The sequence below is a fragment of the Pezoporus flaviventris genome, unplaced genomic scaffold (genome assembly GCF_033815535.1).
Source record: "Pezoporus flaviventris isolate CSIRO_AGI_PZ_B2104156 unplaced genomic scaffold, CSIRO_AGI_Pfla_v1 ptg000121l, whole genome shotgun sequence".
Taxonomy (NCBI): domain Eukaryota; kingdom Metazoa; phylum Chordata; class Aves; order Psittaciformes; family Psittacidae; genus Pezoporus; species Pezoporus flaviventris.
In genome coordinates, this window is record NW_026892669.1 from 1,044,736 (window position 1) to 1,068,716 (window position 23,981).

The window sequence follows — 23,981 nt, forward strand, 5'->3', positions numbered from 1 at the left end:
CATGGGTTGAGATAAGAACAGTCCAATGAATAAAGTATAAGACAAAACTATTACTATAACCACTAATAATAATAATGATAAGGGAAATAAAAAAGGGAGAGAATATAAAACTGCTCCAGAAGGAGCAGACTGCATTATACTGGGTTTAGTTAAGAAAATGCTACTTTCTCCAACATGATAAGCTAAATGTTAAAGCTGAAGACGTTATTCCACTATATTTACAGAACTATAAGGCATCATAATTTGCTGAAAATATCATTTCTGTGACGTTAGATATCAAGTTACTAGTCACAGGATGGCTATGACAAGGAGCTATTGCAATGAGAATGAGCAAGACAGCACTGCAGTCCAGCCTCGGACCATGGTGTGAGGAAACCTGGAAAACACTGGGTGACCAGAGGTGTATATGACTGCTTATGGAATTAATAACAATATCCAGCACTCACTCATGACAAGTCTGACTTCTGCATGGCCATTAAATATTTGTTGTGCTTTAAGGCCAGCCAGTAAATCAGAACCATGCAGCTGGTCACTCACTCCCCCACTTCTTCCCCACCCCTGCTCCTGGAGGGATGGGGAGGAGAATTGAAAGAATGTAAATCCCATGTGCTGAGATAAGAACAGTCCAACAACTAAGGTATGTGCCGCAGAATATATATGGACTCAGTCAGAGATCAATATGATCAGACAAAAAGCCATTCATTACAAAGCCTTAACCCCTTAAATACTATTTCTTACATGCACTTACAGTGATTTGGCATATTATGATTGGATACATGTCTTGAAGACCCTTTGCAACTAACATATAATTGGTTAAGCACAGGTGTGGGAACTTGACCTCGAAAGCTTGCCAACAGTCCACAGTTCTCATTAACTCGGTGAAATCCAGCTGCTTCTTATCTTGCTTGCTTAGGCTTCCTCGGTCCTCTCATCCTTTCAGGATTTTCAGAGTTTATGTACCAATTATTCATTCTCCTGTGAGAACACTGCCTCCAAAGGTACCATACAAAACTACTATTACTACCAATAATACAAATGATGATAAGGAAAAAAGCAAGGGGAGATGTCATGGTTTAAGCCCAGCTGGTAATTCAGAACCACGCAGATGCTTGTTCATTCCCCCCCTTTCCTCCCCCTGCTCCCGGAGGGAGAGGGAAGAGAATCAAAAGAATATAACTACCACGGGTTGAGACAAGAACAGTCCAGTAACTAAGGCACAACACAAACCCACTACTGCTACCACCAATAATAATGATAAGGGAAACAACAAGGGAAGAGAATACAAGCGCTCACGACCTACTGACCAGTGCCCAGCATGACCTGAGAAGCAGTCTAGCCCTGCTGGTGAACTCCCCCCACTGGGCATGATATACTGTGGTATGGAATACCTCTTTGGCTAGTTTGGGTCAGGTGTTCTGTCTCTGCTTCCTCCCAGCTTCCCCTCCTCCCTGGCAGAGCATGAGACTCTGAAAGTCCTTGGTTGGAGTAAACATTACTTAGCATCAACTAAAACCATTGGTGTGTTATCAGCACTGTTCCCAGGCTGAAAGTCAAAAACACAGCATTGCACCAGCTACTAAGAAGAAGAAAAATGATTACTACTGTTGAATCCAGGATAGGATCCACCCATTATTCCATACCATTCATGTCATGCTCAGATCCAAAATTTTTCAATATATACCATCGCTCTTGCCCCATATATATATATATAGAGATCCACACACACACAAAGAGAGAAATATCATTCCATAGTGAATGGACCAATCCCTATAAAGCTGATGAATTCATCCTGTCCATGATGTTAGGCTCCATTTCTTGTAACAGCTTTCCAGAGCAGGATGTGCAGTGTTGGACAGCTGCATGCTGATGACACCGCGGAACTGGTCTGGTCACTATTGAGCTAGTCTGGTTTCGTCAAAGTTCATTCTCTGTTGGGATGATGATCAGAGGGAAGTCAGGGCCAGTCACTGGTGACCTGATGACATCTAGGTGGTGAGCTATAAAAGTGCTACATAGTAGGCAACAGCATACAATTGGGTTCGTTGGCTGTTTTCCCCTAAAATCAAATCCCCTTGAGGTACATATCGGACTTCCCCATCTTCCCGCATTACCAACCAAGTATATCTGAGTCCCTGAGCAAAAGCAAACCCATGAGTGGGTTTGCCTTTGCCTGAAGCAGGAATAACCCAGACTGTCTTCCCCAGCAAATTCTTTATGTGCACCACAGGAACTTTATCCTCTTCTACAGTACATAACAGTTCTGACTGGGCTGGGCCAACCCTGTTGGAAGATCCCCTAGTGTTGACCAACCAGGTGGCTTTTGGTAAATGTGTATCCCAATGTTTGAAAGTCCCACCACCCATTGCTCTCAGTGTAGTTTTTAACAGCCCGTTGAACTGTTCGATTTTCCTAGAGGCTGGTGCATGGTAGGAGATGTAATATACCCACTCAGTGCCATGCTCTTTGGCCCAAGTGTCTATAAGTTTGTTCCGAAAATAAGTCCCACTGTCTGATTCATTTCTCTCTGAGGTGCCGTGTCTCATACAGTGCAGTGGCATGGAGCACAGCCTGTGTTTCCAGCCATCCGGTGGTTGCTTCCACCATGGTAAGCACATGGCGTTTGTGTTGGTGGGTCGGTGGGAGTGTGATATAATCAATCTGTCAGGGCTCCCCATATGTGTATTTAAGTCATCATCCTCCATACCAAAGAGGCTTTAACCGTTTAGCTTGCTTAACTGCAGCACATGTTTCACACTCATGAATAACATGGGCAATAGTGTCCACTCCTCGATCACAAGCACATCTATATGTTGCATCTCTGCCCTGGTGGCCTGAGGTGTCATGGGCCCACTGGCCCAAAAATAATTCACCCTTATGCTGCGAATTTAAGTCCATCTGAGCCACTTCAATCTTAGCAGCTTTATCTACTTGTTGGTTGTTCTGGTGTTCTTTAGTGGCTACATCTACATGGTATAACTTCACCAGCAGGTTCTGCACCCAGGCAGCAATATCTTGCCACAGTGCAGCAGCCCAGATGGGTTTGACCCTGCCTTTGAATGTGCAGCCCAGCACGGGCAACTATTGTGCCAGGAGGAGCTGTGCTCCAGTGCCAATCACTTCTGAAGCAGCTCAAACCCCTTCAAAGGCTGCAGATATCTCTTTTTCAGTTGGGGTATAGCTGGCCTCAGATCCTCTGTATCCCCGATCACAAAAGCCGACGGGGTGACCTTGAGTCTCCCCTAGAGCTTTCTGCCAGAGGCTCCAGGTAGGACCATTCTCCCCAGCTGTGGTGTAGAACACATTTTTCACATCTGGCCCTGTCCGGACTGGTCCAAGGGCTACTGCATGAACTAGCTCTTGTTTAACTTGTTCAAAGACTTGTTGTTGCTCAGGGCCCCATTTAAAATCATTCTTCTTCCGGGTCACATGATAGATAGGGTTTATAATCAAACTTTAATTTGGGATGTGCATTATCCAGTATCCAACACCACCTAGGAAAGCTTGTGTTTCTTTCTTATTAGTTGGTGGAGACATTGCTGTTATCTTGTTGATCACATCTGTGGGGATCTGTCTACATCCATCTTGCCATTTTATTCCCAAAAATTGAATCTCCTGTGCAGGTCCCTTGACCTTACCCCATTTTACGGCTTTCAGCAGAATTTGGATTATTTTCCCCCCTTTCTCAAAAACTTCATCTGCTGCATCACCCCACACGATCATGTCATCAATGTATTGCGAGTGTGCAAGAGCTTTCACCTGTTCCAGTTCCATCTGGATCAGTCCATGGCAGATGGTAGGGCTGTGTTTTCACCCCTGGGGCAGTCGGTTCCCATGTGTACTGGACACCCTTCAAGTAAAAGTGAACTGTCACCTTCACTTTGCTGCCAAAGGAATTGAGAAAATCCATTGACAGTATCAGTTGTGGCATACCACCTGGCTGCCTTTGACTCTATTTCATACTGAAGTTCTAGCATTTCCAGTATGCCAGCACTCAATAGTGGCATGACAACTTTCAGGCCATGATAGTCTGCTATTAGTCTCCACTCTCTGTTAATAGTTTTGCACTGGCCATATGGGGCTATTAAAGAGTGAGAGGGTCCTACTGATCACTCCTTGGGTCTCCAGTCTATGGATCAGCTGATGGATGGGAATCAGGGAGTCTCGGTTGGTGCAATATTGCTGCCGGTGTACTGTTGTGGTTGCAGTTGGCACTTGTTCTTCAACCTTCATTAACCCCACAACAGAAGGATCCTCTGAGAGACCAGGGAAGGTGGACAGCTGCTCAATTTCCTCTGTCTCCAAAGCAGCTATACCAAAAGCCCATCAGTACCCTTTTGGGTCTTTGAAGTACCCTCTCTTGAGGTAGTCTATGCCGAGGATGCATGGAGCATCTGGACCAGTTACAATAGTTTGATTTTGCCATTTCCTCCCAGTCAGGCTGATTTCAGCCTCCAATACAGTCAACTCTTGAGATCCTCCTGTCGCTCCATAAATGTAAATGGGTTCCACCCCTTGACAGCTTGACGGCATCAGGGTACACTGTGCACCGGTATCTACTAGAGCCTTATACTTCTGTGGGACTGATGTGCCAGGCCATCTGATCCATACAGTCTAGTAAATCCAGTTGTCTCCTACCTCCACCTGGCTAGAGGCAGGGCCCCTCTAATAGCGATCACAATACTGGTCACTTATGTCTTTTAGAAAGGGATTAGTCTTCTTTATCACAGGAGCTAGATTAAAATCAGCTCTTCAACTCCACCTGGGAACCTGATCACCAGAGACTGAAGCTGCATCTTTCATGGAATGATCATCTTTGACCTTTGTTCTCCTCTTCAATTCATGCACCCATTCCTTCAGAGCTGAGGTAGGTTTTCCATCCCACTTTTTAATGTCTTCTCCGTGATCCTGCAGGTAAAACCATAGGGTACCCCGTGGCATATACCTCCTATCTCTCTCTCTCTCCTTCCGTTAATAGCTGAGACTTGGGTTGGTACATGTGGTGAGCTGGATAGATCGTCTCTTATTTGTTTGAACTCCCAAGACAGTTTTTCCACAGCTTATATGATGGAAGGGGTGAGACTGTCTTCAGACGTTTGGAGCTGAAAAATCACTTCATCCACTGTTGGTGGTACTATGTCATTCCAGGTTATTGATGCCAATGAGGGGGCATATGATGATGGTGCACTCTATGTAAATTTCCACCAAATGGGTCGTGTACATTCGACTTCTTCTGGATATACGGATGCATTCTTGGCATCCAGCCTATGATAGATCATATCTACAATGGCTAATTCCATCAGAGACTGGATGCCCTTCTCTAATGTGGTCCAATTGGCCCAATGACACATAACATCATCCTTGTATGGAAACCTTTCTTTCACAGCTGAGCTGCCTCCAAAGGCTGGGAGACTGTTTCTCTTTTGCAATTGCTTTGTAGCTGAAGTGTAAAGGAATATTTCCTTCATAGGTTGACCACCCAAGGAGGGGAAAAAAAGATGTGTAATTGCTTAACACTTCCATTATATACCTCCCAAAGTATAGAGGTGGTGACCACACTGGGAACGCAAGCCAGATCAGTTTCATGATCAATGAGTCTATTGTATTACAAGTCATTACCAAAAAGTACAGTGAAACAAGAACCTTAACCCAAGCCCCCCAGCTGATAAACACTAAAACCGCAAATGCTGGCTGTAAGTAAGGTACGACATGCTGAAACTGTGAGATCAAGAGCAACAACTTTGAGAGCCAGTAAGTCAGCATTGTGACAAATGACTATTAATCCGAAACAATGAATGCTTATCACAAATACAATTAGACATATTCTGGTCAGATCTGTCGTTATTTCAGCCCTTTGTGCCCCACGTTGGGTGCCACAAAGAACTGTCGTGGTTTAAGCCCAGCAAGCAACCCAGAACCACGCAGCTGCTTGCTCAACCACCCCCTCCTTCTTCCTCCCTCTCCCGGAGGGATGGGGAGCAGAATCAAAAGAATGTAACTCCCATGGGTTGAGATAAGAACAGTCCAGTAACTAAGGTGTAACACAAAACTACTACTGCCACCACCAATAATAATAATGATAAGGGAAATAACAAGGGAAGAGAATACAACTGCTCACCACCTGCTGACCGATAGCCAGCCTAACCTGAGCAGTGATCTGTGCCTTTCGGGTAACTCCCCCCAGTTTATATACTGGGCATGATGTGCGTTGGTATGTGTCCTGGGTTCAGCAGTAGCAGTCATGTTTCTTCTTCTTGGTAGCTGGTGCAGTGCTGTGTTTTGACTTTCCGCCTGGGAACAGAACTGATAGCGATGTTTTGGTTTGGCCAAGGACTTTGTGAGGCTCATGCTCTGCCAGGGAGGAGGGGAAGCCGGGAGGAAGCAGAGACAGGACACCTGACCCAAACTGACCAAAGAGGTATTCCATACCACACCACGTCATGCCCAGGATGTAACTGGGAGTTAGCCGGAAGGGCTGGGAGACTGCAGGGTTGGAGGAGGTATCGGTCGGTGCTTGGTCGGGCTGAGGGGGGCAAGTTATCGGTTGGCTAGTGCTGAGGTGTTGTACTCTCTTCCCTTGTTATTTCCTTTATCATTATTATCATTGGTGGTAGCAGTAGTGATTTGTGTTATACCTTAGTTACTAAACTGTTCTTATCTCAACCCGTGGGAGTTGCATTCTTTTCGATTCTCCTCTCCATCCCTCCGGGAGTAGGGGGAGGGAAAGAAGGGGGGGGGTGAGTGAACGAGTTACCTGACTGAGTTTAAACCACGACAGTATGAAATATTCCTTTTGCTAATTTGGGTCAGGTGTCCTTTCTCTTCTTCCTCCCAGTTTCCTGTGCCCCTCCTCACTGGCAGAGCATAAGGCTGAATTGTCCTTGATTGGGGTAAGCATTACCTTGCAACGTATAAAATCATCAATGTGTTATCAGCAGTGTTCCCAGACTCATCAAAAACACAGCAATGCACCAGCTACTAAGAAAGAGAAAAATAACTCTTATAGCTGAACCCAGGAGAGTATCCACCCCTTATTTCATATCATTCACATAATTTCCCACATTTTTCAATATACCATCGCTTTTTGTCTTCTACATATACACACACACACAAAAAGATAGAGATATCATTCCTTAGTCCATGGACCATCCCAAGTTTGCTGAATTCATTCAGCCTATGATGTCAGGTTCCATCTCTTGTAACAGTCTCTCAGAGCAGGGGAGCTGGTGTGTAGTGCTGGATTGTTGCCTGCTGACGACACCACCGAACTCGTCTGGTTTCATCAAAGTTCATTCTTTGTTGGGGTAATCATAGAATCATAGAATAGTTAGGGTTGGAAAGGACCTTAAGATCATCTAGTTATAACCCCCCTGTCATGGGATGGAACACCACACACTAAACCATGTTGCCCAAGGCTCTGTCCAACCCAGCCTTGAACACCGCCAGGGATGGAGCATTCACTACTTGCTTGGGCAACGTGTTCCAGTGCCTCACAACCCTCACAGTAAAGAACTTCCTCCTTACATCTAATCTAAACTTTCCCTGTTAAAGTTTGAACCTGTTACCCCTTGTCCAACCACTACAGTCTCTAATGAAGAGTCCCTCCCCAGATGTCGTGGTTTAAACCCAGCCAGACAACTCATTCACTCACTTCCCCCCCTTCTTGCCCTCCCCCTACTCCCGGAGGGACAGAGAGGAGAATCGAAAAGAATGCAACTCCCACGGGTTGAGATAAGAACAATTTAGTAACTAAGGTATAACACAAATCACTACTGCTACCACCAATAATAATGATAAAGGAAATAACAAGGGAAGAAAATACAACACCTCACCACCGGCCGACCAATAACTTGCCCCCCCCAGCCCGACCAAGCACCAACCGATACCTCCTCCAACCCTGCAGACTACCAGCCCTTCCAGGTAACTTCCAGTTACATCTTGGGCATGACGTGCTGTGGTATGGAATACCAAAGGTCAGATTGGGTCAGGTGTCCTGTCTCTGCTTCCTCCTGGCTTCCCCTCCTCCCTGGCAGAGCATGAGGCTCACAAAGTCCTTGGCCAAACCAAAACATCATTGTTATCAGCTCTGTTCCCAGGCCGAAAGTCAAAACACAGCACTGCACCAGCTACCAAGAAGGAGAAAAATGACTGCTACTGCTGAACCCAGGACACCAGCACCCTTATAGGTCCCCTTCGGATAGTGGAAGGCTGCTATGAGATCTCCATATAGCCTTCTCCAGGCTGAACAGCCCCAACTTTCTCAGCCTGTCTTCATATGAAAGCTACTCCAGCTCCCTCGTGGCCCTCCTCTGGACTTGTTCCAACAGCTCTGTGTTCTTTTTATGTTGAGGACACCAGAACTGTATACAACATTCAAAGTGAGGTCTCATGAGAGCAGAGTGGAAATCAAGGTTATTCAATAGTGAGCTGAGGACAGTTCTGGAAGAATCTTGCTGCTGCCGCGGTCTTTCCCATGATCTTATTCTCTGCTGATGATAATGTCATCACATACATTCTTGTGCTGTAGTGTAGTATTCTTTCGGTAGTGTTGGATTGTTGACTGATGATGACACTGCTGATCTTGTCTGGTCACTGCTGAGCTTGTCTGATTTCATCAAAGTTCATTCTTTGTTGGGTTGATGATCGGAGGGAAGTCAGGGTCAGTAGATGGTGACCTGAGGACAGTTCTGCTGCTGGCTTTCCCATGACTTTATTATCTGCTGATGAATATGACAGTACATATCTTCTTTTCAAAGCCCAGAGTGGTGGAGATGGGAATCTAGCTTATGGGATATAGAAGTGTATCCTGGGTTTAGCAGTAGCAGTCAATTTTTCTCCTTCTTAGTAGCTGGTGCAGCACTGTGTTTTGACTTTTGGCCTGGGATCAGAGCTAATAACACTGATGTTTACTCTGACCAAGCACTTTGTGAGTCTTATGCTCTGCCAGGGAGGAGGGGAGGCCGGGAGGAAGAAGGGACAGGACACCTGACCCAAACTAGCCAAAGAGGTATTCCATACCACAGCACATCATGCCCTGGGAGGTAACTGGGAGTTACCCGGAAGGGCACTCTTCTCGGTCAGGCTCGTTTCAGCAGGTGGTATCGTATTCTCTTCCCTTGTTATTTCTCTTATCATTATTATTGTTGGTGGTAGCAGTAGTGATTTGTGTTATACCTTAGTTACTGGACTATTCTTATCTCAACCCATGGAAGTTACATTCTTTTGATTCTCCTCCCCATCCCTCGAGGGGGGGGAAGGAAAGAAAGAGGGGGAGGTGAGTAGAAACTGTGTGGCTGACTGGGTTTAAACCACTACAAAGTGTTATATAGCAGGCAACAGCATATAAATGAGTTCATTGGCTGTTTTCCCACAAAATTTAATCCCCTTGAGGTGCACACCAGATTCCCCATCTTCCCACATTACCCACCAAGTACATCCACATCCCAGAGTGAAAACAATTCCATGAGTGGGTTTGCCCTTACCAGAAGCAGGAATGACCCAGACTGTCTTCCCCAGCAAATTCTTTATGTGTCCCACAGGAACTTTATCCCCCTCTACAGAATGTAAAAGTTCTGATTGGGCTGGGCCAACCAAGTTGGCAGTTCCCCTGTTGCTGACCAACCAGGTGGCTCTCCATTGTTTGAACTCCTGGGACAGTTTTTCTACAGCTGAAATGATGGAAGTGGCAAGATTGTCTTAAAATTCCTGGAGCTGATGATGCACTTCATCCACTGTTGGTGGTGCTACCTCACTCTATGTCACTGATGCCAATGAGTCGGCATATGATGATGACACACTCCATGTAAGTTTCCTCCACATGGGTTGTGTACATTCGACTTCATCTCGATCTACAGGTGCATTCCCGGCATCCAACCTACGACAGGTCATCTGTAGTATGGCTGATTCCCTCAGGGACTGGATGCCTCTCTCTGTCAAGGTTCACTTGGCTGAGCAACTCATAAAATCGTCCTTGTAGGGAAATCTTTCCTTCACAGCTTCCAAGAACTGCCTCCAAAGGCTGAGGGACCATTTCTCTTTTGAAAATGCTTTGTCAGTTCCCCCTTCCCTAGCAAGTTATCCCAGCTTCTTGGCTTCCTTACCTTCTAGTTTGTGACTGTCAGACCCATTGTCCCAGCATGGGAGCAACTAGGTCACGATGTGCTCCCTGGAAGATGGGTGAAATCTCTTTGCATATTCCACAGCTCGGTCGAGGTCCGGGATCGAGGAGTCACCTATTTTTCTTCTTCCTCTTTCTCTGATTCATGTATTAATAACTCTTGTTCAGATGTCATCCCCTCTAGTGCATGCATTGGGTCTTCATCTTTCTTCACTATATGGGTTGTGCCTGTAGTTTGGTTTTCCCCTTGCTACCAGGGCAACTGATATTGCCACAAATTGGTCCTTTGGGTTATCTTCAGTGTCTGTCACTGGGGTTAGACTGGCTGCAGTGTCTGCCACCAGGGCTGGAGTGGCTGCAGTGTCTTTCACCAGGGTTGGAGTAGCTGCAGTGCCTCTTGTAAGGGATGGTATAGCTGCTGTGCTTGGGGATTGAGTAGCTATGTTGCCTTTTGCTGTCAGGTTTTGAGTAGCTGTTGTGATTGTCGCTGGAGGTGGTGCAGATGCTGTACTTGGAGTAGCTGTGGTAGCTGTGTTGTCTGTTGCGGTCAGGGATTAAATAGCTGAGGTGCTTGTCGCTGGAGTTGGAATAGCTCTGTTGTCTGTTGCTTTGCCATCAGATCCAGGGACAGCTTTTTCCTGCTCCTTACAGCCCTGTTGGCAGACTCCCTAGTGTTGACCAACCAGGTGGCTTCTGATAAATGTGTAACCCAACATTTGAAAGTCCCACCACCCATTGCTCTCAGTGTAGTTTTTAACAGCCCATTGCACTGTTCGATTTTCCTGGAGCCTGGTGCATGGTAGAGGATGTGATATACACACTCAATTCCATGCTCTTTGGCAAGACTGTCTAAAAGGTTATTCCGGAAATGAGTCCCATTGTCTGACTCACTTCTCTCTGGGGTGCCGTGTTGCCACAAAATCTGTTTCTCAAGGCCCAGGATAGTGTTCCGGGCAGTGGCGTGGGGCACAGCATATGTTTCCAGCCATCCGGTGGTTGCTTCCACCATGGTAAGCACATGGTGCTTGCCTTTGTGGGTTGGGGGGAGTGTGATATAATCAGTCTTCCAGGCCTCCCCATATTTATACTTCAGCCGTTGTCCTTCATACCAAAGAGGCTTTAACCGTTTAGCTTGTTTAATTGCAGCACATGTTTTACCCTCATGATTAACCTGGGCTGTTGCAGAATGACTCTAAGAGCAGAACCATAGAGTTCTGGAGGACTGTGCAAGCAAGGCAGGGGGTGGCCCCCACAGGTGGCCGGAGACCGGACCTGGGAGGAGAATGTGGAGGAAGCTGTGGGGGCTAACCAATACTGTTATGCCAAGAAGGAGTGGCTGAATACCACTCCTATATATGTGTGAACTGCGTCACAAATAAGGTAGAAATTGCTTATCACCCATATTGGGTTGGCCTGTCTGCTTCTCCTCGCCGCTTACAAATGGCGCCCAAAGAGGGACACGGACTACAGGGCCCTGGTCGCTGGGGACCCGGATTACAGGGCCCCGACTAGCGGGGACCCGGGATACAGGGCCCCGACTAGTGGGGACCCGGATTACAGGGACCCGACTAGTGGGGACCTGGATTACAGGGCCCCGACTAGCGGGGACCCGGGATACAGGGCCCCGGTCGACGGGGACCCGGATTACAGGGCCCCGACTAGCGGGGACCCGGGATACAGGGCCCCGGTCGACGGGGACCCGGATTAAAGGGCCCCGACTAGCGGGGACCCGGATTACAGGGCCCCGACTAGCGGGGACCCGGGATACGGGGCCCCGGCCGACGGGGACACGGGATACAGGGCCCCGACTAGCGGGGACCCGGATACAGGGCCCCAACTAGCGGGGACCCGGGATACAGGGCCCTGGTTTAACGGGGACCCGGATACAGGGCCCCGGTTTAACGGAGACCCGGATACAGGGCCCCGGCCGACGGGGACCCGGAATACAGGGCCCCGGTTTATCGCGGACCCGGATACAGGGCCCCGGTTTAACGGGGACCCGGATACAGGGCCCCGGTCGACGGGGACCCGGATACAGGGCCCCGACTAGCGGGGACCCGGAACGGCGAGTGAGCGGCGCCGGCGGCAGCGGCCGGGAAGCGCGGGCAATGCTGCTGCGGTGGCGTGACGGACCCGGGTGCTTGGACTAACCGAAAGAATCCGCCGCTGGGGCGTACCAGACACTGCTGCGTCGGGAGGCCGATCCGGAGACCGAGGTTACCGGACGACCCAGAAGAAGACGATCCGGAAAAGGCTGGCCATGAAAATGGACCGAGAGGTAGCCCTGGACTTATTACAGTGCTTTTTATAAAAGCAGGGAACTGAGCCCTGAACTTTTTACAGTGCTTTTTATAAAAGCGGGGAATTGAGCCTGAGACTCTAAAGCAGCTAGCAGGTCTAGTGGCTAGGGAAGGCTAAGAGATTTCTTTTGCAGATCCTAATACAATATTTGAGGAGAGTGAGTGGCGAAAGTTTGGTGATGAACTATTTGACTCAGTGCTTAATGATTATAAAAAGGCAAAGAAACTCGGTAAACCACAGAGGGAAGTAATGAACTGTATAAAAAGTTACAAGGCGGAAAAGAAAACTGCCGCGGTAGCAACGGAGAAACTAGGAACAGACGTCCCCGGTCGGTTGAAACCGGGGGAAGATTACAACTCGTTCCCCCCCCAACTCGCGGAAGCACAGGGTTTCCCACCCCCCCCCCTTCCTTTTCTCCCCCCCCCCCCAATCAGAAGGTGCCGCGGAGGAGGTGTAACCCCCTGCTCCCCCACCACCCCAGTTCCGAAAGTAGGGACTTTGAAAAGGACAGAGAAAGTATATTAGAAGGTATACGCATGATGAATGTCGAGAAATCCGAAAGAAAATGGCGGTGCCTCGGCGCCGGATCGATTGCGGCGCCACTGTGAAGCACGCAGTAGAAAATAGGGATCATGCGCGAGCGGGAGATTTAAAGGAACCGCGAGCCTTTCCAACCCACTATGCCTTAAGAGTGAAAAAATTTTTAACTCAGTCACGGAGGAGCCAGGTCTGCAGATGGCTACATACCGAACGAGATACATCTGATAAGAAAGACACAGCTGCGAGCAACGGAGACCCCGAGTTCGGCGCAGGATCAGCCCCTGAATCCGAGCCAGATTTGTATCCTCTGCTTCCAGACCCTGACTGTCTCCCGGTTCGGTCCGCTCAGACTTACTGCCCCTGGAGACGCTCAGTTGTAACAATGGGTAACCAAAGAGGTGAACATTACTGGGGAATTTTCTGCAGTGGGCATCTTTGCATATCCTGTGTTTACTACACAGCAGGGGGCTAAACAGTGGGAAGCTCTTGATCTCAGAATAGTTAAGGAGGCCTGACAAACAGTGACCGCGTATGCGTTAAAATCCTCTTATACTCAAGCTGTATATGTTATGATTTTTTCTTGCAATTGACAGGGGGAGCCCATACAGTTTCTCTGTGATACTCATGTATTAGAAGTTGGTAAAACTAAGTATGTCCAGGTTTCTATCAACCCTTGGAGACCTCTGTAGATACTGCTGGCCACTTCTTCCAGCACAGGCTGGCCACCTGTGTTGGAATGAGTGTGCATTTTGGTCAGTATAAAAGCCCAAGCCTCATGCGACGTGGGGGAGGCAGAGCCTCTGCGGGGATGCCCGCTAAGGTTGAGCCTGCCACCTCACACTGCAATGATGCTTCTCGGAGCTGGTTTGCTGTTAGTCTCCACAGGGTCCTTGTGCCACGGTCTGTACGTGGGACTGTAGTGGGAGTAATGATGGCTTTTGCATGGACTTAAAAAAAAAAAAAAAAAAGAGTGGGGGAGAGAGAGAGTAATGATGTTACATTTAACTTTAACCTGTCTACTTCTCAAGAACTGATAACCTGGGGGAGGGGGTATATTTGTGTCCTCCTGCCTACAGGTCCATGGCGACTGTCTGCAAAGTTTGTGAAGCCCTGCCATGAGCTGGACAGACGAATGGATAAACCTGATGCCTCAGCTACAGGAGCTGACCATGAATACCCCAAGCAGAATGAGATGGAGGAAGAGAAAGAACAAATAACTGCAAAACATCACTTGGGGGCAACTGAAAAGTAACCTCCTGAATATGTGTGCTTGTAAAATAGCTATTATTAGAGGTTGTGATTTTGTGTATAAAACCACCTGTATTTACTAGCTAGCTGCTAATAAGAAACTGCACCTTGTATTGTATAGATTTGTCACTTGTAAAAGAGATGTTAGAGTATGGAAATTTGCAGCAGCTGCTAGAAAATGCTAAGGCAAAAGCTAGAAAAATTTTAATACAATGGTAGTGTTCCATCACCTGCTTTATAACAAATTAAGAGGGGGGGAGAATTCCACTGGTAAGAAATTTCTTTGGCTAGTCCTTCACTGCCATCAGCATCTTTGACATGCTGCTGCACCCTGTAATAGTTACTCTGCTAATGTAAATGTGTGTGCGCCTTGCTGTAGTAGCGACTTGTTACTGGATAAAACAAAAGGGGGAAGATGTGGAGACAGTGTTCTCACAGGAGAATGCATAATTGGTACATAAACTTTGAATAGTACTGAAAGAAACAGCAAGGCCATGGGAGGCCTGAAGAAGCTTAAGCAAGCAAGATAAGAGGCTGGAATTCACCAAGTTAATGAGAACTGTGGACTGTTGGCAAGCTTTCAAGGTTGAGTTCTCACACCTGTGTTTAACCAATTATATGTTAGTCACTAAGGGTCTTCAAAACATGTATCCAATCATAATATGCCAGATCACTGTAAGTGCTTCAGCCAGGGCCTTGGCTCATCTAAGCAGACTGGGTTGCTGAGTTGCTAAGCAGACAATTCTGCATCGAAGGCAATTCCTGATTTGTTTTAATGTTGACTCTGTAAGACATGCAACACTGCAGAACCTTTTGTTGTTGGAACAGGGACATGGATGTGAAGAGTTTGATGGAATGTGTTGTATGAGTCTCTCTGATTATGCTAATTCGATGCATGCACAGCTGAGAACCCTGGCTCAGCTTACCCAGCAATAGTAAATGAGCAATATCCTAAGAATAACTAGATGGTTGTCTTCACAGGGCATTACAGGTTGAGTCAAACACTGTTGTTTGAAGTATTGCACTTATGTATCATTGTTAGGTTAATTATTGTAGCTATTAGACTTGTTTATAGTTGTGTGATAAAACAGGTGAACAGAATAACCCATAATGCATTGCTTGCACAAAGAAAAAGGGGGGAATTGTTGCAGAATGACTCTAAGAGCAGAACCATAGAGTTCTGGAGGACTGTGCAAGCAAGGCAGGGGGTGGTCCCCACAGGTGGCCGGAGACCGGACCTGGGAGGAGACTGTGGAGGAAGCTGTGGGGGCTAACCAATACTGTTATGCCAAGAAGGAGTGGCTGAATACCACTCCTATATATGTGTGAACTGCGTCACAAATAAGGTAGAAGTTGCTTATCACCCATATTGGGTTGGCCTGTTTGCTTCTCCTCGCCGCTTACACTGGGCAATAGTGTCCATTTTTAAGTCCACTCCTCAATCACAAGCCCATCTATATGTTGCATCTCTGCCCTGATGGTCTGAAGTGCCATGGGTCCACCGGGCCAAAAATAATTCACCCTTATGTTGCCAATCTAAGTCCATCTGAGCCATTTCAATCTTAGCAGCTTTATCCACTTGTTGGTTGTTGTGGTGTTCCTCAGTGGCCCGACTCTTGGGTACATGAGCATCTACATGGCATGCCTTCACCACCAGGTTCTGCACCCAGGCAGCAATATCTTTCCACAGTGCAGCAGCCGAGATAGGTTTATGTATACGCTGCCAGTTGCTCTGCTTCCATTGCTGCAACCACCAGCTTATGGATGGGAATCAGGGAGTCCTGGTTGGTGCGATATTGCCACCAGTGCACTGTTGTGGTCGCGACTGGCACTTGTTGTTCTTTGACCTTCAGCAACCCCATAACTGGATACTCTGAGAGACCAGGCAAGGTGGACAGCTGTTCAATTTCTTCTGTCTCCAAGGCAGCAATACCAAAAGCCCATCGGTACCCTTCTGGGTCTTAGACTACCTCATTAGAGGGTACTTCAATGCCAAGGATACATGGATGTGGGTGACAGGACAGCGATAGTTAAGGATGTGGATACAGGCGTCATTGCCCTGGTCGGGCTAAAGCCTTGCGAACTGTAAAGAGAACAATGAAAACTCGAGAACGGTCAGCAAAACAAAGCATGCAGTTTGCAAGATAAAGCAGAATGTGCAACTCAAAAACAGACCAAACAATGTAAATATTTGTAACCCTTAGTGGTTTTGCTGAATCAGCATGACAAGGAAGTAAGACAAGTGGAAAATTACTGCTTAGCGCTTAGTAGACTATAAAAGGGATGGGAGATGGGCAATAAAGCTCTTCAGATTTCACGAGAATCGGAGTCATAGAATCATAGAATAGTTAGGGTTGGAAAAGACCTTAAGGTCATCCAGTTCCAAACCCCCTGCCATGGGCAGGGACACCTCACACTAAACCATCTCACCCAAGGATCTGACCAACCTGGCCTTGAACACTGCCAGGGATGGAGCATTCACAACATCCCAGGGCAACCCATTCCAGTGCCACACCACCCTAACAGGAAAGAATTTCTTCCTTATATCCAATCTAAACCTCCCCTGTTTAAGTTTGAACTCTTCACCCCTTCTCCTGTCACTACAGTGCCTAATGAATTGTCCAACCCCCGCATCCCTTTAGGCCCCCCTTCAGCTACTGGAAGGCTGCTATGAGGTCTCCACGCAGCCTTCTCTTCTCCAGGCTGAACAGCCTCAGCTTTCTCAGCCTATCTTCATACAAGAGGTGCTCCAGTCCCCTGATCATCCTCATGGCCCTCCTCTGGACTTGTTACAACAGTTCCATGTCCTTTTTATGTTGAGGACACCAGAACTGCACACAATACTCCAAGTGAGGTCTCACAAGAGTAGAGGGGCAGGATCACCTCCTTCGACCGGCTAGTCCTGTTCCTCTTGATACAGCCCACGATACGGTTGGCTTTCTGGGCTGCAAGCACACACTGAAGCTGGCTCATGTTCATTTTCCCATCGACCAATACCCCCAAGTCCTTCTCCACAGGGCTGCTCTGAATCTCTTCTCTGCCCAACCTGTAGCTGTGCCTGGTGTAGGACCTTGCATTTGTCATGGTTAAATTTCATAAGGTTGGCATCAGCCCACCTCACAAGCCTTTCAAGTTCCTTCTGGATGGCATTCCTTCCCTCCAGCGTATCAGCCAAACCACACAGCTTGGTGTCATTGGCAAAGTTGCTGAGGGAGCACTCAATCCCACTGACCATGTCAGTGTCAAAGACGTTGAACAAGACCGGTCCCAACACTGATCCCTGAGGGACACCACTCGTTACTGGTCTCCAGCCAGACAGTGAGCCATTAACCACAAGTCTTTGCGCATGGTCGTCCAGCCAGTTATTTATCCAGGGAGCACCAAGTGCAGGCCTGCCCATTGTGCACCTTTCCCTCACAAGACCAGTGCAGGCACTCTCTACACTCAGAGTTCTGCACTGCAGCCTCCCCTCTCATCGGCTCTGTCTGGGTGCCTACGCTGGCCACTGCCGGGGCAGCCAGAGCAGAGCTCCCAGACCGGGCCCATGTCACACGACGAGTGCTCACCATCCCGCTCACCTGCCCGCGAACTGCCACACAAACTGCCTCTACCCACCCTGTTTTCCACACTCCTGGTCCCTCGTGTTCCCTGGGGCAGGTTTTTTACCACTCAGGGCTGGTGCCGCTCCTTCTGGCTCTGCCCCCTGTGAGTCAGCTGCTTGCGTCAGCTGAGCTGCCAGCTCCTGGGCAAGTCCTGTGGAGGACTTGAGGCTCCCTTGGTGGCTCTTGCCACTCTGATTTGAGGCTCCTGGATGCTGATCTCCCCCCCCTCCGTTCCGGTGTTGAAGGTGTCCTCTCTCGAGCTACTCACCTCAGCAACTGACCAATTGAGTCCGTCTTTGATACGCCACAAATGACGTCTGAACAGGAGGAATGTGGGCTAAATCATTGGAGTTGATGACTGGTGATGTATCTCGGCTGAACTCAGAGGAGGCTGGTGGGGGAAGCACCAAAGACATTCGGACACAAAGCAATCACCTGGAAAAGGTGAGCAGCCAGGAACGGGATGATTTGGGGTAATATTACTAAGGAGGAAGCCTCCATTTTATGGGTGTTTGCAGCCCTTCTTAAGAAGAAGGGAGCAACCTTTAAGGAGACAGACCTAAAGTTAATGTTGAAATGGTTGAAGACGCATTATCCAGAGATTGATGTGTCCACTGTATTTTAGGTCTCCTTGTGGGATGGTGAAGGAGTTAAATTGTGGGATGCAGCTAAAAAAGGCAATGACACTGCGAAAATTTTGTAAGTTATTTGGAGAATTATTTTAGAAATGCTAAAGTCAAAAAATGAGATAGTGGAGCACAGTGCCCCCCTCCACACCCACCCCCCCCCCCACCACCCCCAAAACCTCTGCTGGTCACCGCTGCAGCTGCGAAGACTGAGGACGGGGATGAAGATGACCCTTCTACAGACTTATGAAATATGGGATTGGAAGCGTGTGGGACAGCAGTTATAAACTGTACAATCCGATGACCATGATATTAATCCTGATTATTTATTTACCTGGCGCATTGTTTTTGCTGCATTGCCCTCTCTTCAGCCACGGGTAGTGGATGATAACCTTTCACAAACTGACTCAATTACAGTACTCTCAGATCACCTGTAACCTGCGGGAGGAAATGTTTTAATTGCACTTGATAACGCTGACATGGTTGATATAAATGAAACTCCAGAACACATTTATGAGGAGCCTGTGCACGTTCATCAGACTGCTGTTGCTGCTCCTGAGGTTCTGCTGCCTGATAATTCTGGTGATGACCTGGATGGTCCTTTTGACCCGGGGCTGTGATTTGGAGAAAACTCCAGGAACAAACTTGCCAACAAAGTTTTCAAGCTGACAAGCAGGTATTCTTTATTGCGGCGCCGGGAGACACAGGGGATAGCTCTGCCTGTGTCCCCCTATTGCTCCACAAGCTGCCCCTATATAGTCCCTGGGCAGACATACATATTCATGAGGCTACGTATGGATTACATAATTTTCCAGAAAGTTCCCCGCATGCATACAGAATTGTGGTGGTTGTCTCTGAGGGTTGTTTACTTCTTCCAACAATCTTCATCACTTCTGGCAGCCTTTGAAGCACACAGTAGATGCTTATACCAGCTTAATTGGTTCGTTAGCACCAGAGACATAATAATCCTCCTATCCTCCTACTTATCAGTTAGTTTAACTGTAGCCCATCCTGGACACCTGCCATTCCCAGATACTCCTCATCCCTGTGTCCTGTTCTTCTAGACTGTTTTTCTTAAAATTATGTCAACTATAATGATTTATCTTGTACAAGACTTCTAAGTATGTTCTCTAGCTGTACTCTACTTTTTTTCTGTGTATCATGCACCTCAGTAATTTTCCATTGCTACTGTTACAAAGCCATCAAACTTAACATTACTTAAAACTGATTCTAAAGGTTTATATATTCCATTTTGTAATTTTGTGCCCCTCCTTGTCTCATTACAGAACAGGGCCCTATAGGTGTAGGCTAAACTCCAGCACATTGTGGTGAGTTGTCCCTCTCTGGTACTGCCAGAACAACAGCACACTTCGTCTAAGTGTTCTGCTATTTTTTCCAGATTCTGCATTTGTTGGAGTGAAATTCCAAAGCACTGGAGGGGCCAACTGGCCTAGGAGCTTACCCATGCGATCCCACAGACCCTGCCACTCATGACTGTCCAGCCTCAGGAAAATGTCTTGGTAATATTCTTAAATAGTTGTTTAACCTTAGATAAGACCCATGCCAGACCCTGCTTAGCTTCTGAGCTCAGACAAGATCGGATGTTCTCAGGGTTGTCACGCCATAGGCAAAACATAGAGAGCATATGCATCAACAAGCTGGTTCCCAGCAAAAGGATGCTTTCAAGGGCATTGAAAAGATATTCAAGGTCTTTAAATTTTCATGAATCTACCTCTACCGTAAATGACCTGGTAGGGGAGCAGAGGGTGTGAGGGAATATCTCCTTCATAGGTTGACCCCACAAGGGAAGTTAAAAAAAAGATGTGTAATTGTCTAAAATTCCCATTACTTGCCTCCCATAGTATAGAAGTGATGACCACACTGAGAACGCATACCAGCCAAGTTTTGTGATTAATGAGTCTATTGTATTACAAGTCATTACCATGAAGTACAGCAAAAAAATAACCTTAGCCCAGGCCGCCCAGCTGACAAACACTAAAACAGAAAATACTGACTGCAAGTAAGGTATGACATGTTGATACTCTGAGATCAAGTGCAACAAGTCTAAGGAAGTTCTAAGGCATGGGGGTGAGTGACAAGCCCTAGGTGACTCACTAGATGGATCTACCCCTCCATCTCCATTTACCTGGCCCTGTAGTTCCAAGACCTCATACCTGTTACTCAAGGGCAACTGGGAGGAAGGAAGGGATTGTGAGGGTTTTCACTTACCTCTCCGAGGAGGGACCTCCCTCCATACTTCCTTGTCCCTTAAGTTTACTCCTTCTATCTGATAGTAAGAGGGAAGGGATTCTATCACTTGTTCAACCACTTCCCTCTGCCCTTGCCTTAGGGTGTGGCTCCACCAATCAATTTCACTTTCACACTCTCTGATAGCTCTCAACCTTTCTACGTCCTCCCTCAGTTCAACCACCTGCTTTAGCGGGTCATCTACTTGCTGACACCACACACAAGCGGTGTCACTGGCTCTCTCCGATACAAGTGCCAGGCTCAGGCATTCACTGCAGCCAGAGACCTGCACGGCCGCATGTCTGCAGGAAGGCTCAGTCTGGATACCCACATTATTCCTAACTACAGGTTTTGATCAAGCGGTGACCATGATCTATCTGGTCGATCGGTCTGTCTACGTCTCTTTGCACAAGCAAGCAGTCCTTCCTCCTCCTGAGCTCTAGTCGAGTCCTCTTGATCAGGCGGTCACCCCACTCGCCTGCCCATGCAAACTGCCTCGCCGCGCTCCTAAGTAGCTCGTGCTCCCTGGGCAGGTTTTTAACAGCTCACAGCTGCCGGCGAGCCTCCTGGCTCCGCCCCTGGTGAGTCAGCTGCTCACGAGAGCTGAGCTGCCCGCTCCTGGGCAAGTCCTGTTGAGGACTTGAGGTTCCCACCTCAATGGCTTTTGTCGCTCTGAATTGAGGCTCCTGGACACTGATCTCTCCCCGCTCCACTCCGGTGTTGCAGGCGTCAGCAACTGAGCAATTGAGGGCGCCTTCAGCAAGTTTGCCAATGACACCAAGCTGTGTGGTTCAGTTGATACCCTGGAGGGAAGGAATGCCATCCAGAGGGACCTCGACACACTTGTGAGGTGGGCTGATGCCAACCTTATTAATTTTAACCATAACAAGTGCAAGGTCCCACACCTGGGTCGGAGCAATCTCAGGCACAGCTACAGGCTGGGCAGAGAAGAGATTCAGAGCAGCCCTGCAGAGAAAGATTTGGGGGTATTGGTCGATAAGAAAACGAACATGAGCCTGCAGTGTGTGCTTGCAGCCCAGAAAGCCAACCGTATCCTGGGCTGCATCAAAAGGAGCGTGACCAGCAGGTCAAAGGAGGTAATCCTGCCCCTCTACTCTGCTCTTGTGAGACCTCACCTGGAGTATTGTGTGCAGTTCTGGTGTCCTCAACATAAAAAGGACATGGAACTGTTGGAACAAGTCCAGGGAAGGGCCACGAGGATGATCAGGGGACTGGAGCACTTCCCGTATGAAGATAGGCTGAGAAAGTTGTGCCTGTTCAGCCTGGAGAAGAGAAGGCTGTGTGGAGACCTCATAGCAACCTTCCAGTATCTGAAGGGGGCCTATAGGGGTGCTGGGGAGGGACTCTTCATTAGGGACTGTAGTGACAGGACAAGGGGTAACAGTTTAAAACTTAAACAGGAGGAGTTTAGATTGGATAAGGAGGAAATTCTTTCCTGTTAGGGTGGTGAGGCACTGGAATAGGTTGCCCAGGGAGGTTGTGAATGCTCTATGGAGAGCATAATCTATGGAAAACATATCTTTGCTGACTCACAGCAGAAACTAATTCTGCACCATTTCTATCTGATGCAATGTCTTATTTCCAGGTTTTCTTCAGGGACTCCCACTATGGAGCACTCTTTGTACCGGTTTAGGGAAACACTGTTTTGACAGCAAAGTCTCCTTTTGAAGGTTCATTTCTGTACTCACCTGTTTTTCTTGTAGTGGTGTACATGATATATTGGTTATACTTCACAGAATAGAACAGAATTGTAAAGTCATAAGAAGTAAAGACAGTTTTCAGAACAGCTGCCATTAAAATATACCTTCAACTCTTGAAGAGTTCTGCTCCATGGCATATGCTGTACACCAACAAACAAACATTACTTTGTTTTCTATATATTATTGTTTGTTTCACTATACTGTGGTATTTCAGATTCTATTTCAAATGCTTCCTCTTGATGATAAGTAATTGCATGTTATAAGATCCAAAGAAGGGTTTGGAGAAAGAGATTAATTTAGCATTGGAATCAAATGATAGCAACTACTTGTTTGCTTTCAAAGACAGCATGGCACAGGGCAAAGTATATTGGGCTTTTCCCAGGTCTGCTTCTTCTTGTCACACAATAATGTAAATCCATTATTCAGTAAAATGGCACCTTCCTATTTTCCTTTCACATTCACCTATTCTCTAATTTTTACATGATATATGTATGCTAAGGACGTCCTCATCTTGTTTTGCAACGCTTATTTGACTTCGCATCTTGGATAATTTTTCTGATAAGCTTCCTGGCGTATTTTAGCTCTCTCTCAGACCTAACAGGTGAGTACACAACCATCACGGTACCAAGCCCTAGGAAATCCATTATCCTATCACCCAGCCAGAACAGAGCATCGTAAGTGGCTCTCCTCTTGCTGCTGTAGCTACTCACCACTTCCTGTCAACTCTTCCTTTATGAATTCACTAAAACACTTTTCTTTCATTTTCACCTTCACTGACTTTTTCCATGTTCTGGTCATCCCCCCTTCTTTGGTTAGAGACAAAGATCTTGTTATCCTGTTCCCTGATTTCACTTCCAGTTGCTGCTGCTGAAATATTCCCTTTTGCCTCATATTTTTCCACACAGCCAATGCTTTGCACAGCTTTCTCCTTGCATTCACCTTTGGTTCCTTGTCCTTCTCTCCTTCCTCTCACTCATGCCTTTTCTTCACCTTTTTCTCATTTAATTTTCATACCTTAGTATAGGAATTCTCTCAATTTGTCTATTTACCAAACCACGCATCTTCCCCTTTAGCAGACAATTCAGCCCTTTACAGCCACTTTTCATAAAGCTTACTGCCAAAATGCACTGCTCAACTGTACCCTCCGTGGGGGAACTGTATTATTGACTGTAGAGTATCCACAGTATTTGTATAGCACTGGACAGGCTGATTAAACAATCGATAACAAATCAATGGCACAGCTATGAGAACAGTATTTTAGCTTTCTGAAACAGTCAGAGATAATTCCTGTAATTAAAGTAGTAGAAACCAAAGCATCCACTAAATGAAAATAAGTGCTCAAATGTGACATATCACACTTGGAATGCCTCCCTTGCATTGCTCTCATGGGATGGGAAATAGAAGGTGGCGAAACAATAAGAGTAATGAATAATCACATCTTTAGCAAAAATACTGACTTTAGAGTTGATAATTTGCACAAAAATCTGGATTTCTGCAGCAATTTCATTTCAGAGCAAAGATATTTTTATTTAAAGGCAATTAAATTGGGAAATATTTTTCTTTAATAGTAATAAGTTTAAAT